This window comes from Ischnura elegans, chromosome 8, assembly GCF_921293095.1.
Source record: "Ischnura elegans chromosome 8, ioIscEleg1.1, whole genome shotgun sequence".
Taxonomy (NCBI): Eukaryota; Metazoa; Arthropoda; class Insecta; order Odonata; family Coenagrionidae; genus Ischnura; species Ischnura elegans.
This window is the reverse complement of record NC_060253.1, coordinates 86872540-86888681: the sequence shown is the minus strand read 5'-3', so window position 1 is coordinate 86888681 and position 16142 is coordinate 86872540. Positions and strand designations below refer to the sequence as shown.

General features: G+C 39.2%; 1 protein-coding gene and 1 non-coding gene across 2 annotated transcripts in view; both read left to right on the top strand.

Annotated features, from left to right (window-relative positions):
* LOC124163265 overlaps positions 1-16142 on the top strand; it is a 454892-nt gene that overhangs the window by 118823 nt on the left and 319927 nt on the right. The window lies entirely within an intron of this gene.
* Positions 3334-3406, top strand: Trnat-ggu. The gene has a single exon. It is a non-coding gene; the product is annotated as a tRNA-Thr (tRNA).

Sequence of the window (16142 nt, the reverse complement as noted above, 5' to 3'; positions counted from 1 at the left end):
TATGAGGAACAGTGTTGTAATTCTGAATGTGGTCGGGTTACTGTAGTTTATGGTCAGTTATATTTTATCGGTGTATACTTAGGAGTTGTAATATGAAAACTGTAACAGATAGTGTAATGTAGGATGAGTTTGAACTCAACCCCTGCCAAACACCGTGGAGGTAATTTGCACAGTATCTTGAAGATGTAGAGATTGGACGTTGGTGGAACTTATCCGTATACAAAGGCTTTCTTCCGTGATTTCAGATGGGACCTGCATTTCAGACCTGCATCGTTTTGGATGCCGGCCAAGCTTTAAAACCCCTGGTCGTTCACTGTTTACTTCCTTGCTAGTATCGAGATAAATCTAAATCTTCCGTTGATTGCCAATTTTTCCGAATTATATGTTCCACCGGCAGTATTATCTTTATCAATCCCTTTCGGTCTTTGCCCATCTTCATTTTTGCTGGTTATAATTTGCTGGAGTCACTTCCTCATAGCGTTTCCCAAGGAAGAAATCCTAGCCGGTCAAAGGTTTAATGGAAAGTGGCAGAACGACTGATTCCTTCCTGAATATAAGGTTTTATGATTTGGCCGTCGTAGATATATCGTCGACTTTCTATTCTCAATCTTCTTGAGCAATTTTAAATCGGGAAACTTGTTCGATATGAGTTTGTTTACTCACCGGTTTACCTTTGAGATTTTATGCCGTCGTTACAATCTTTTTGGGGAGTCCATCTACTAAATTGAAAGATACTTTAGACGCGATTAGTTCTGTGAAAGGTAGCCACTCATCCTCTAGACCAACGGTTCTCAAGTACTACGTTTGTAATCCCTTTGAGTGCTCAGATTCATGCATGAATTGAAAATGATAAACTACGCCCTAATGCATCCCGAATGAGTGATTCGTCGAATAATATCTTTTTTTTATTTATTTTTATTAACTAATCGATCCCTTCCGCTCTGTGTCCATCATCATTTTTTCGGAATAGAGTTGAGTCACTTCCTGATAGCGTTGCCCAAGAAAGAAATGCTAGTGGGTCATAGGTCACGGGTAAAAATTTTTCTTTGGACTTTCACTGATGCTTTGCTTGTTAGGGAGTCCTGATATTAACTGGAAAGATGGCTTGGACGCGATTAGTTCTGTGAAAGTTAGCCACCGTAAGTTGTGAGGTGTTGAATAAATGGAGGTCCTAGTGATTCTTTTTGTCTTCCTGAGTTGGATGTGAAGAAACAGTTGTATCGCCTTTAAACTTTCGACTATTCACATTATCACTATGTTTCTACAACCTACATGACCGGTGAGCAATTGGATTACCCTATTGGGTCTTCAGACTTCCCACCTTACGAAGTAAAACTTGTGACAGGTAAAACAAATTAAATCTACATACTACCGCGCAAGCCGCCTCAATATGCGTGTGTTTTATTTACGTAGTTACGACACCAGCCGTTAACAAAAAATGTAAGTGCGCGCACGAAGTTCCGCTTAGCATTTATGAAAGTCCTTCATTGTGCGAGAGAAGATGTGAAACTATCTTAAACTTGCTAAAAATACTTAACAATGTAAATAAAATTATGTGCAAGGTTAAAAAAAATGGGATTTTATGTGGAAGGTGAACTCAGACTTGTATATCTACGAACTGTAATTGATGGTACCTATGAATTGGATTGATGAGGCAGATACTTTGTTGGGATCCATTATGAGGTATGAAGTAAAACACTTCGCACTTTCCACATAAAAATTTATTAAACTACAATCGACAGGTTTCGCTGCACTGCAGCATTATCAAGACTAAACCTAGAAATTAAGCATACCAATATATATGAAAAAATGCACACTCGCAAACATTTGAGAAATTGGGGGTGGAAGTTGGGGTGGAAAGGAGGGTTGGGAAATTTTAAACTGACCGTTGGTCTTAAAATTTCCCAACCCTCCTTTCCACCCCAACTTCCACTCCCAATTTCTCAAATATTTGCGAGTGTGCAGTTTGTTTATATGTTGGTATGGTTAATTCCTTGGTGAAGCCTTGATAATGCTGCAGCGCAGTGAAACCTGTCGACTGCAGTTGAATACATTTTTATGTGGAAAGTGCAAAGTGTTTTACTTCATATCTGATGGTACTTAAACCATTAAGGATCTGCGTTTACTGTTATTTGAACTGATACTCCTCTATCGTTTAGGAAATGAATGAGTGAGCTGTTTACTGTTTGCCATAAAATATCTGAGTTTTACTCGTGACCTCGTGCAGAGAGAGGAGTGTGTTCTTTGACTATGTATTGTGAAGGTGTGATTGTGCGAGTTGCATTGGTGTTAATTCCGGCCCTACCGCGTTTCCTCTTGCCGCCAGCTTGCCGTTTGTTGATGTTCGCCTCGGCATGCTTCTCTTTCCTCCATGTCAATTATTACCTTGCATTAGCGTACACGAGAATGGTGTCAATAGAAGCGTTCCTGGAATTCTCGATGTCTTCCTTGTTAGTCGTTTCATGATGCTAATCCTCTCTCGCTCTCATGAATGCCTCTGAGATTACGGCCATTAATTACCTCGTCTTGAGGAATTTTCCTTGTAATTTTTTTTCAAATTGTAAGTATCGAATCAAAAGTGACGAAGTTTGCCGTTTGAACTAAAACGGTGCTTAGTGTGATGGTATTCAATATTTTAAATCGAAGGCTTCTTTGTAAGGTAAGGTTTCTATTTTTCAGATTCTTTATACAGTATTATAATGCACTCATGTAAGTTATCTTGAACGCTTTTCCATTTTTCAGGCTCTTTATTCTGTGTTGTAGTGCACTCATCTAAGTTATCTTAAGGATTTTTGTATTTTTTTAACGAAAGACGCTTTGACTATTTTCAAATTATAATCATACCATTTCATTCCGTTGATGAAATAGTTTTATCGGCTATAATATATCCATTATTTACATTGTTAGAATGTTCTCACATATCACTGCAGGAACAAGTGGCTTTCTACGCAGTCACGCGCACGGCTGCAAAGTTGTATACACCAGCGGATGAAGTTCGCCATGAAAAATATTTGACTTAGCCGGGATTCGAACCCGGATCTCCCGATTGCCGCTCAGGTGTGTAAACCAGTTCCACCACCAAGCCATTTTCTCATGGCGAACTTCATCCGTTGGTGTATTTATAACTTTGCACCCGTGCGCGTGACTGCGTAAAAAGCCACTTGTTCCTGCAGTGCTTTGAAATTCGTCGTCGCAGACCAGTGACAAAATAAGGGTTTTTCACCCCGACAGTGGCTTAGTAAGCACGACCCTCGCCACATGTGCCACAGTGTGGACTTGTGACGTCAACATCTTGTTCGGTAAAACCCATTCTGAAGTTCGCTATGAGAAACTGGCTTGGTAGTGGAGCTGGTGAACACGCCTGACCGGTAATTGGGAGATCCGGGTTCGAATCCCGGCTAAGTCAAATATTTTTTCATGGCGAACTTCATCCGTTGGTGTATTTATCGTTCTTACATAGTTTTTACATTTTACGTTGGGTGGGCGATTCCCTTACCCTCTGGGGGCTTTGGCCCTCTCACCTTTCCGAAACTGTTCAAGAAAATCTTTTTAGGTTATATAAAACTTAGAATTGCGTTTTATTTGAGAATACTATACTGTTTTAAGCGTGGAAATAAAGCGTCAAATTGTTGAACATGAATTCAGAATTCTCTATTCTCGCCCAATCCTCACCCTTAACGCCACCTAGCCTGTCTAGTCCGTACTAGACCAGTCCCTGGAATCGCACTTACCTATTTTTTTATTTTTATTATTTTATTAACGCAAATTATAGCACCGCATAGACAAGTCTTTTAGAGGACGCATCACTCCACTCAGTCAATCTTTTCTTGACCGATTGCTTGTATAAAAATTGTACTATCATTTTTTCCAGAAGATATAAGAAATATTTTGTTATTGTATATGTATACCGCAATTATAAATTTGATATTGTATTAAAAGTTTTTTTGACTAGTTTTGGTGAGGTGGGAAGGCTAAAGCCCCCAGAGGGGTAGCTTATTGCCCACCGCCCGTGTAGATATGTAGGAACGTAGCAATAGTAAAATGTTTATATCGTCCATTTTCAAATTTTACCTCGTATCTATGTTTATACATCTGAAAATTTTACCCAATTATTATCACAAATGTTGAATTTTATGTTAGAGATGCAGGGAAAATTTGGAAACGGTATACTTCATGTACTATGAAAATATCATGACATTAGCTTAAGCTTATAGACATTATTAAGTCTCGGAAAAAGGCAAAATACGATTGGTTCAGTGGGTGCGACGAGTGTAAGAACTTGGGTGTGACGAGTTCTTCTTAGAGTTGATATTGAAACATACTGTGCGAACTCCATCATGTGACACTGTCTCGTTCCACAAGTCCAAGCCGCGGCTCCATAGCTTCGGAAGTCTGTAGCATTGTCTTTTCCGCCGAGGACAAGGCTGTGATGATGTGATCGTTTTGAAGCCCATGGTCTTCGCAGAATTGCGTCGCAAGTTCACGATGAAGGTTATATCGTTTAGTCTCGCGAGATTACTTTTCGGTGTCGGGACTGTTTGTCGCGCTCCTTCTTTATTCTTGACAAACACATGGAAGTGTTTTTGGGTAAAACGATGGCCCTCTCCGTATTTTGTGACTCAGGGAAAATCCAAAATTGAAGGCTCGTTTCCATATTAATAATATCTTTCATTGGTTGACGCACTCATTTTTTTGTTTGAATCGTAGCACCCTCTTATGTATTTTTGTTCCCCATTGAATTCATTTGTTTGGGTTTGTCGGAGACAACGTAAAAAAAATACAAACACCACGAACGACGATGCTGAGTTCGGCATTGATAATTGGGCATAAGGAGGAAGTGACCAATAGCTAAGGTCATTTCTCGAGTCAAGGTAGGGGTATTGTGGGAAGGGTTGATTGAAATCCAGTGTTTTTTTGCCTGCTTGAAAACGCAATTTTTCTAGGGAATGGCGACTGGACGTCCTATCCGACGGACGGAGTGTTGATCTTCAGGTGCCCCCTTCAGGTACCAAGTAAGAATAGAATACACTGAAAAATGTACGCCATATGCGGGGTGGTATTAAATGATATGCCAGCGTAATAGCCGAATTATCGACCCATGCAGTTGATTCTTACTTTTTGTGTTTCTATTTTGATATGCCAGCGTAATAGCCCAATTATCGACCCGTGCATTTAATTATTGCTCATTGTGTTTCTATTTTGACATTTAGATTTGAATTTTGCCAGAAATTGTCACGATCATATTTGGAATGGCACTCTTCTTCGTAAACTTGTCTACGCTTCAAAACTCCTGTTGGATAGGCTGCCTGGGATTTAGCTGTCACCTTACACGGGGTTATATGCTTCTTCAAGGTATAGTTTTAAATTTGCGTTTATATTAAGTGCAAGTATTGTCTCTCTCTGTCGTGCAACCAAATTTAGTATTTCTGGATATTCAACCTTAGCTCGATTTGTGTGAAGGCAATGCGGATCGAAATTAACTGATTTTTACTTACAGACAGCATTTTTCTGAGGTTGTTTAAATTATGATTGATATAACATGCACTTCGAATGGGTGAATTTGTGGAACTAATTTGAATGTTTTTATATTTGACCTTAGCAAAGTTGAATGTTTCTTATAGCTAAGAATAAGCTTCACATTATATATCCTTAAAACATTAGTTATGTCGTGATGTTGGGACGACTATTCATACCGAATTCAAGGGGATGTACCTAAACTTTTTAGTTTGTGGCTGGAAGGTGCGGTTTCCTTGCAAGCTCCTCCTTTTTCTCACAGGAAAGAGTTCGGTTTGTTTTGGAAATCACTTGTCGTCCGCTTTCTTGGCCGGATGAGGGTAGCTTACGACTGATAGGATCTTTATGACAATGAATGAAGCCTATTCCCTCTTAGTGTAAAAAATACTGCTTTCTGTAAAGACTTGCGTCAAAATCAAAGGGCAGCTTATGGAATCAAAAGAAACGAGGCAAAGAAATTGCCAACGGTTGCATTTGCCTGTAACTACTTTTCTGTGCCATATGTGTGTAACCTTTTGACTTAAGTTTTGATGCTTTCCTCGAAGCAAAAATTATGACAATGACGTACCTTTTTCATCAGCGATGTGCTTATGGACAATTATTTCCCCATACCATAGAAAGCTAAAGTTAATTTTGTCAAAAACCACGCATTAATTGATGCGTCGCAGGCGCGATTAAGCTGTCCCGGTGAACCATATTCACCCTAACCACCCAGTTCACATAATAATAGTTATTTTGCGCCAATGAATGTGTTGTGAGTGTACTGTGGTGTTTGTGTGAACAGAAACTTAAAACTAATACATTTTTTGGTATGAACTTATTTTTTTGTAGTTATTTTTTAAACGTTGTTATTTTTTCCAATACTTGCTTTTATTATTATTATTATTATTATATTTTTTTGGTTGGTTTATAGTATTATCTTTTTTTATTTTGCAGGTAGCAATGTTTTCCTTTTGAGTTGTTATCATTTAAAAAAATAGTTGTATTTTTTATTTTTTTTTACAAAATTTTGAGGAAATAGTGCAGTGAAAAATAAACTAAAACTACAAGAAGGAAAGACAAAGGAAAGACTCATAGACGAGTTATTTGTTGAGGCAGTTTTTATGCTGTTGAAATTGATGGATCGTAAAATGAAACGTATGCTTTATATATATTTGAGCTATTTTTACTCTAATTAGCTCATTAAGTCATGCACTTTTACATACATTATGGTTAGTTGACAAAGTTATGGCCAGAATCACCCAAAAATTGTGAGGTTTTGTTTTTTTAATACTTTTTGCATTCATGAGTTGATTTCTGTGTCTAACAAAACCATTTTATTTGTGATATAGTGCTAGTGACGGCTATGCTATTACGTATCTCAGAGTGCCGGCTTTCTAATGATTAGTTGGCTCTATTTTACTGTATTGCCCAGTTTAGATGGAAAATTAGAACGATCCTGCTACAGTGACTACAATGAAAAGCAACCACTTAAGGTGGCTCGGCCATTTTAAATTTATTAAAAAATATAAAAAACAAGCATTTTCAAAAGAAAAATCAGTATTACTTTCACAAAAAGTAAGAAATGAGATTATTATCCCTCGAAGATTAATGTGTGGGTGCTGATAAGGATTATTGGAATTAAGAGTGGTAGAGCCTGATTGGTGAGCAAGGATTGGCACCAATTTTTTCTCCTTCGAGTGATGGAAAGCTTATTTTTTTCAATTTTTATCGCATTTTACACTGGTTTGGTAAAAACGTGTTTTTAATTTTTTTTTTTATTATTTAAGCATTTCTGTGAACCTTTCGTTGTTTTAAAATCGTCACAGCTCTGCCAGCTGGGTTAATATTTCAGGACTGGCGCCATTATTCTTGCGGTTATGTGTGTCTGAGAGCCGCCGGTGAAACCGAGTTAACGTTTCAGTGGGTGTGGAGTTTCAAGGTGGAATGCTAGTGAGAGAGAAACTCATTGAAGCCGAGAGAGATAGCTCGAGTAAATTTTCCAAGATTCGCCAGTCATCATGCGAGCGACGAGGTGTTTACGTAACGTCCTTGGTAACCACAGTAACCGCTCCGCCTCGAATATACGGTCTCGAATTTTTGACGTGAGTTCAGTTGACGTGCTGCTCTAGGTAGAAAACGAGGCATTGCTAGTGCCCTTGTGTATGAATGTATACACTTCATATGACGAACTTTGTCATTGACGCACGAGGGTGGGAGAGAAAGTTGAACAACGAAATGCGTGGAGGTGAATCGCAGCGCTTCCTGCTTCTCGTACCCATTGACCTCCTGAAATCCTCTTGAGTTGGGTTTGTAACTGCCGTAAGGATAATGGCGAATGTAGAGAAAGGGGGGCTGAGTATATTGGGCCATGCTAATGCGAGCAAATGTTTGGAGATTTCGTTGTGAATGGATCGAGTAGAGGCCATCAGCACACAAAATGGCCGCTTCGAGGGCATGAATGAATCCACCATGTGTCCCCAATTAATTAGGTCTCTCTTTTTTTCTCTCTATTCTTCCAGATTTTTATACCCTCCTTTGTTTCCGTCACCCTTAGTACTGTTGGCATGCCAATTTATTTTATTGAGTGTATGTGTATTTGTCTTTTAAGTCCACTCCTGTCATTTCTAGTGTTTGGAGATATTCTTATTGTAAAAATTGGCTTAATACATAAATACTAGTATTTTTTAATTGCCAATTTCAACACTTTAGTATTAATCATATATATTTGAATGTTAAATTGCATAGTAAGCTGGGGCTTGTTGTTTCATATTTTACATTAAAAGGCAGCTCAGTTTGGTCAAAAATAATGGTCGGCACTCTTAACCTGATCCTTCAATTAACTTAAGTGAAAACTGAAAAATCTCAAGCCCTGGGAAATTTTCTCCCCGGGGGCTCGAGCCCACGATCTTCAGTTTGACATTGCCCTCTATCACTATCAAGGTCGTCGATCAATCAAATTTACACAATCTTGGGCCGTAGCGAGAAAAATATCGAGGAGATTTATGTTAAGAGGGGCTACGCTTCGCGAACGAGTTCATACGGAGGGCCGGGCGCACGCTTAAGCCCATATCCCAAATATTTTGGACGCGCAGGAGGGGGGGATTGGACCCCTTGATCCTCTCTCACAATATATGGATTTGTTTGAATCAAGGGAATTATTATAGGGTAGGTTTTAATGAAATATGTTACTTTCCGTAATGGAATCTGGTGATATGGTGTGTACTTAGCTCTATTCCACTATAAATTAAATCGAAACTTGAAGCACGTACGTGGTGGAAGGGCTCTATATTAATAATGAAAGACACTGTTACGCCATCATCAAATATTAATTAAATAGAAATTTTTATAAACTTGTGTAAAAAAACAAACTGTGTTTCATTATTAACACGATAAATTAGTATACTTGGTAGATTCAGACCCATCCCATGCTCATTTCCATGTTTAAGTATACCGGGACTAGCCACGGTGATAACATTTTACGGAGTCACCCGCAATGCACAAATAGTGCGAAAAATCCACAGGGGAAAATTCATTCGCCTTGACCGGGATTCGAACCCGGATCCCTCGATTTCCGGCCGAGTGCTTTAGCCAGTTAAGCTACCGAGGGGTCATTCTCCCCTGTGGAAATTTGTGGACTGTCCCCTTGTCAGGTAAAGTCCACAAATTTCCACAGGGGAGAATGACGCCTCGGTAGCTTAACTGGCTAAAGCACTCGGCCGGAAATCGAGGGATCCGGGTTCGAATCCCGGTCAAGGCGAATGATTTTTCCTCTGTGGATTTTTCGCACTCATTTCCATTATTGAAGGTGGATATTAACGTAAACTTAATGGTGACAAGTGGTGATTCATGTTTATTTTTTTTCACAATATTGTCACAAAAACTCTTGATCTTATATTAACTGCTTTTTCAAGTACGTGATTTTTACTCTCAACTTCGCTCAGATCCTACCTCCCAATTCCTTCAAAAAATTTCCTCTTGAATTTTGATTCCTTGTTTGATTGAAGTTGATTCCTTTTCCTACCTGCCCAGCATCTTTCCGTCTAAGATTGTATGCTAAAGCTATCCACCAAGGTAACTAAGTGCTCAACTTCCTCTATGATGTGCTTTTATTTTTATGCTCTACTTCGCCTCTTATATCCTGAATAACCTCTATAACCTGCAATTATTTTAGTGATATATATGTTGATTTATTCATGAAATGGGACGGATTGACAATGTGAATATGTTTATGAACGGGGGTTTCAAATTCTTTATGTGCATTATTATTTCATGTTAGCTCTGTTTTCTCATGATTGTTATTTTCATTTTGCAGGTGAGTGAAAAACTGGTACAATCAAATGCCATTACATTAATGGATGCACTTGCCCTTTTAAGTAAGTATTGATGATGATTATTAATTAAATAAAATACATGTGGTTTTTTGCGGTACAAGTTCTTGTGCCTATGCTTTATTACTGAATTCATTATTCAATATTCAGTTGGTATTATTATTTGAAGCAGATATTCGATTCATTTTTCTGTTGACCATTATGTGACATCAACAGCTTTTTAGAGGCAATTAGTTACTTTTCGCGTGAAACTCCGCCTTGCGGAATATATTTCTAGACTAAAGACGTAGGTTCGCTTTTATCTTACAATAAGGAGTGGAATAAAAAATGATTGCAGGTGACACAACTGGATGTTAGTGAATTATTTGTGGGAATGGTATTATTTGTGTTATGAAAGCTTTTCACCCGTAAGCATAGCCTTATGAAAGAAGTCTCCGTTTAGGTAGGTTTCGACAGACGCAGTAATACCACCTATCACTAACCGTGTGTTATATTACGAGATCTGCGTCATCATCTCAGGATACGTTTTCTTGTCATTCAAACCATAAACATTATCTTGCTATTTTCCGCTTCCTCGCTTACCTAATACCGTGAACTACTCCGTGGATCCCTTTGTGCCTCCAGTCATTTTACCTCTTATTAAAATGAAATCGTTGGCTCCCCGGATCCTGAATCCCCCAGTAATCTCTTATATATACAGCCCATGAGGTATCCAATCATATTGAGTCCAAACTTAAGCTAGGCCACTGCAAGACCTATGCTGAAACAGTGATTTAAGACGAAATATATTACCCTTAATAGAATTGCGGTAGATACCGTAGTGTCCTCCCCAGACTATGCCACAGGCTTGTGAGTTTCGCACAGACAGTGTTCAAGATAAAACTAACGGTAGGCAATTGGTTACGCCTCTGTAAAAAGCTTTAGTTACTCTATGATAAAATTTTAAGGCTAGTATGATTAGGTGAGGGTAGATATCACCTCAGCGTAGGCCACTGGTTTGTTAATGTCACGTATTCAGGGTAGATGAGACAGTTATTTTCCTTTGGCCGACTTGATCAGCGATTATTTTTTGGGGGTGTCCATGGAATTGGGGTGTCGCCAGCGATATGAACCTGGAATATATCGGTCTTTGGTTTAGTACTGTCCATTAAACTTCCACGTTCCGTCCTACGAAAGGTTAAACCACGGATGTTACAAAAGATGATCCTCAAGTCGGCCTCTAAATGTGTTGTCAACGAACGCGCTTTAAATAGGTTTGCAAAAGTCGCCACTCATGTCGCTGACGGACAAATTGGTCCGAAGTTCACGGGGAAATAAGATGTAATTAGGGGTATTCATCGAGATATATATATATATTCACACGATGATGCAATCCATCAAATTCATTACTTTTCCATGCTATTCCTCGCAATGGCAGACATTATACTGCAAACTATTGGGAAAAAGTGGATCGCCGCGCCGTGGACATGTTTGAAATCCGATTAAAATACGATCGAAGTGGCACCAGAAGTCTGCCTTCAATGACATGGAATTGAGCCTCCTTAATGTAGCCCCATGGGTTAATCCAAGAGCGTTAGAGGTAAGAAATTTGCGTGGGGTGTGACGCTTCCGAAAACTCCTTGTCATTTCCTTGTGATCCTCCGTCCTCCTCCCTTTACTTTCGCATGCCCCTGAGTTCCTTTCGCGATTTTGATCGATGGTTGGCGACTGGCGAATTCTTTTTTTTTCCGCCGCAGTTCTTGCCAAATTCGATTCTTCCCCCTCCATAAGTGTCTCCTGTGAGTGGCCTTGCTGACGCCCGCCAATCTGTCCGTCGCCGCGAAGGCAAAACAAAGGAATTCGCCTCTTCCGAAGATGTTTATGCTGCTGCGCAGATGATGTTTACATCGTGCCGAAGATTTTTCTCATTTAGTGTCTCTGATTCTGTTCTTTTGTTTCGCGCATTACTTTTTTCGCACTTTTTCTATACTCGCTTCGTATGTTTGTTTGTTTCATCGATGGAATCTTGTAATTGATTTTTATTCCACTTCCCATTGTCGGATGGGCTTGAAATTCTGCCCACTCACTTGTTTCCGTTGGCAAGTCAATATTCTATGATCAGAAATTGGAAAGTTTTCCCCATTGTGCTCCAGTTAATTGACTAAATTTCCGTATGGAAAATAGTTATAAAATTTTCTCAATAGATGACGTTAGTTATACATTTTCGGCAGTAATTTCTTTGACAGCTATGCGGTTGCATCGATTACATGATTCACCACTAAAAAGTGGAAAATAAATAGTGAAATTATGAAAGATTTTAAAAGTATGCGCTCTTACTATTAATAATATATAATGCACTCAAAATTAACAAAAAATAATCAACTTTTTCACCACAAGGAGATAAAAGCGTGGATGTTGATTAGTTTTTTTTGATAAAGGGACTCAGAAAAGCTTGATAAATGAGTAAAGATTTGCCCGCAACATTAATTCGTAAGCCTAATCAATACTCACTATAATCTCTATGTGTGATGGAAAGCTTATTTTGTACTTTTTAGTGTTTTTATACTGATTTTGGAAAACAGTAGTTTTTTAAATCTTGTTTAATTTTATTTGAAGTTTAAATGTGCGCCTGCCTGAACGTTTTGGCGTTCAAACGTCTTCCCATGGATATTGACATTTACTGCCTGCCTGCCTATTTGCCGTTATTGTCCTTCGATGATAGTCTCTCTAAGAGTATCGTGTCTCGCGAGATGACTGATGTGGAATTCTGTGCTGTTTTAGAAGTTTTCAATTTATTTTTCGCCCTCTTTACTCAGGACCCATTAAAATATCACATGGGAGTGTCTCTAAACGGGTTGAGACTCCCATCGTAATGTGAGGACCAGATCTGGGGGATTATTGTGAATTTGTGCTAAAATTCGAATGACTTTAAAGATTAAGTAAAAAACGGGCATTTTTTGGAAAATCAATAAGTTAAATAATATCAAGAATCTCCCTAAATTTACACAGTTTAAGGTGTATTCACTATTTGATTTTAATTTTGCAGTTAATTGCGAGTGATACTCAAGTTAAAGTCTGATGTGACGTATTCGCGCCGCAGAGAATTCGCACGGGCTTTGAATCCACGAAAATTACCTCTGGACGCCTCCGGCGTTAAATTCAGCAGTCGACGCACCGCACAGGTTTGGTGTGGTCGTCTACTGGGGGAAGACTGACAGGCAAGGTTGTAACGTAGGAAGTGGACGTTTGCAAATAATTCACATCAAATGGCCGTCTCTGGCACGAAGCATTAACGATGAGACGCGTTAGAGACAAAGAATTAATGGGGTGCGACTCTCGAGGTCGGTCGTGTTGAATCGTCCACCTTGCCAGCCCTTAAATGTTATTCACGCAAAGGAGCCTTCCTCACGTAATTTGTGCCTCGCACAATCCTTTGATTGTCCCAGTATTTTGACGCCCGTGTCGTTAAACCTCATACCGCTCTACATCGCTCTCCGTAACGATTGCCTCTATTCTACCGCTCTGTTTTGCCCTCTGCTTTGATTGAGCTTTCTTTCATTTTCATTTCTTCTCACGAATTATTCGAAGGGTGAATATCGTGTCCACTTGAGTCAAGCATGGAGTTGTTCTTGTGTTTCAGCACAATTTTTGTACTCGCAATGAATGTAATAACTCGCATATTTTCGTGTGTCGATAAAGTGATTTCCTATTATTTTTTTATCGCCTAAATCGAAAGATTATTACTCCTGGACTACGTGTTTCACACTTTTAGATTTTTAAATGACGATATCTATTTTTCGCGATTAAATGAAAAGTGAAAATTTTTCATTTAATTTACATAATTTCATAGTTCATGAGTTAGGGGACGAGGGGCTGGGTTTCTTCCTCCAATGCGCCCCTGCGGTTGCTATATGACATATCTGAAACAGTAGCCATGAAGAAATGTTTTAGTAATTTTCTTGAAATAAAGTTTGGTTCGTTTGTTTCCGCGTAACCTACGTGAGCCAATCGTAGGGAAGCACAAGATCTTCGCCGCTTCGACTCCCCTTCCTGCTTCTATCTTCTACGTCATGTTCCCGCTGGCTGGCACAGCGGCGTTGTTGAACTTATCCTTCCGGGTCTTCGCGCTCGACTCCGAAGGGCATGGCCATTTCCCCGATGACGTCCGTTCGCTCGCCGGCATCTGTTTCAGTGATCCGCCCAGCCTCCCCTTCTCTCCTAGCGGCGCCTGCAGCTCGATTCTGTAAATGTCATACCTGTGCTTCGCGTGGTTCAAACCACAGTGGAGTTCTCACGCCTCTCACCGTGAAAGACGTTCAAGCGATCCTGTAAGCCTGTGTCGTGAGATGTTTGACGGATTGCGAACGATCACTTAAGTTTCTTATGTTGGTAGCTGTGCGGACGCGAGGAACGAATCAGAATCTCCGATACAAACTTACTTCAGCGGCCACTGCAACTTCAGTTACCATAGAGAAACATATACAATGCCGTGGAATATTCACTCCAAAAGTAAATAATACTTCTTTACTCAATTTTGAGTGAGGTCTTTTCTTTTAAAAGTACCTATTAATGATAAGTTACGGTTGCTTAATTAGTTTGTAGCTATAAACTGTATATTACCTCTTTTATATGTTGTCAAGTGCTGCGTATCGAAGTCAGTTATCACGTAGCGGGCTCGTAATTGCACAATTAGCTCTTTTTTCCTCATAGTATGGAGCTAATGCTTCCGCGGAATGATAACAAGTGCTATTTTATAATTTAATAATGGTTCATTCTCGTATGCGTTTGAGCTGTTCTCATCATTTCAGTACATAATTTTAAATGCGCTGTGGTGCGTATACATATATGTCTGATTGTGCAAGCACATGCCACTATTCACGATTTATACTGATGAAAATGTTTCTAGCGCGAATACGAGTAGATTATTAACAGTTTCTGCTAGAGGGCGAGATATTTACATGTCTTAGTATTTCTATTGTGTCAACAGGAAAACGAATCATGTTGGTCGTGTTACTGAACGGCAGCAATAATGCATGGAAGAGATGAAATAGATGATCAATGTTTATCTTAACGTACTAAAGTATGCCCCGGCAAGCCATCTAAACGTCTACGAATTAATCGTGGTGTGAACTCAGTGATCCATCGCCAATCTCGCGTCTCGAAGGGATTGTTGATATCGCGTATCTGCCGTCGAAGTATGTGCATCTATTGCCTCCGTCGACATTGATGCTCATGCAAAAGTAGCGGAGGTATGTAAAGAGCCTCCATTCTCGTTAATAAAAACAAATCGAAGGCTTGAACTTACGAAATAAATATTAAATAAATCTGTTAACATTCAATACCGCACAATACTTTTACCGTTGGTTCTACTCCAAATTATTATGAACATTAAGTTGTGAGTATTTTACTTGTACATTCTAGAAGATGCACAAATATAAGATAATTGTCAAACCCTCAGCGCAAGGTTTAACTTCCCACCAACTTCAATCGCAATGAACGCCAATCAATTTAAATAGGACGCGAATGTAAATTTAACTTTATGCATTTCTTTTATTTGTTTTTAATACATATTACTTATGCGAAGTGACAATATGAAATAGCCACCATCGTAATTAATGAATAATGTGCTATTAATTATCAACCACAGCGTAATTTCATAATGAAAAATTAGAGCGCATTGCCGCGACGAAGCTACCACGGGCCCTCTTGGGCGTGAATACTTTCACGGACGCGGCTGTGAGAGTGACGTCACTAGAAAGTTTCAGAATCGCTCCAGCGTCAAAGCCGTGAATACATTGACGAAATCCGCTTGTGACGGCCATATCACATTTACAGAATCGAGCTGCTGGTCGCGTGACGGCTTAGGTCTCGTGTTACACTTGAAAATCATCGTGCTTTTCTCCCATCCGCCTGGCCACTTCTGTTACTAAAGATTTGTAAAGTAAACAGAGACAAGAGGTAAGGATAGAGAGAAATTTATAGTTAAAAAACAGAAAAAAATGAGGCTTAAAGAAGGCAATAAATGAATATGAATGGGTGTTAAATATAAAAAAATGACATATCAACCGGTTCACTGGAGGCATCTCCATAGCCAAGGAGGGACAGCAAATTCCAAGTAAAAGTCAGAAAAAATTGTGTAAGAAAGAAGGCAATAAATGAATGTGAATGAGTGTGTTAAGTATACACAAAACTGATTTATCATCCGATTCACTGCCAACGTATTGCCGAGATACATTGGCACAAGACTGCCAATATATTGACAAACGACTCTCTGCCAATATAAACATATTGCCCAGCTGTCTAACTATCGTGCCTTTGCTCAATGTAAGAGTCAAAATG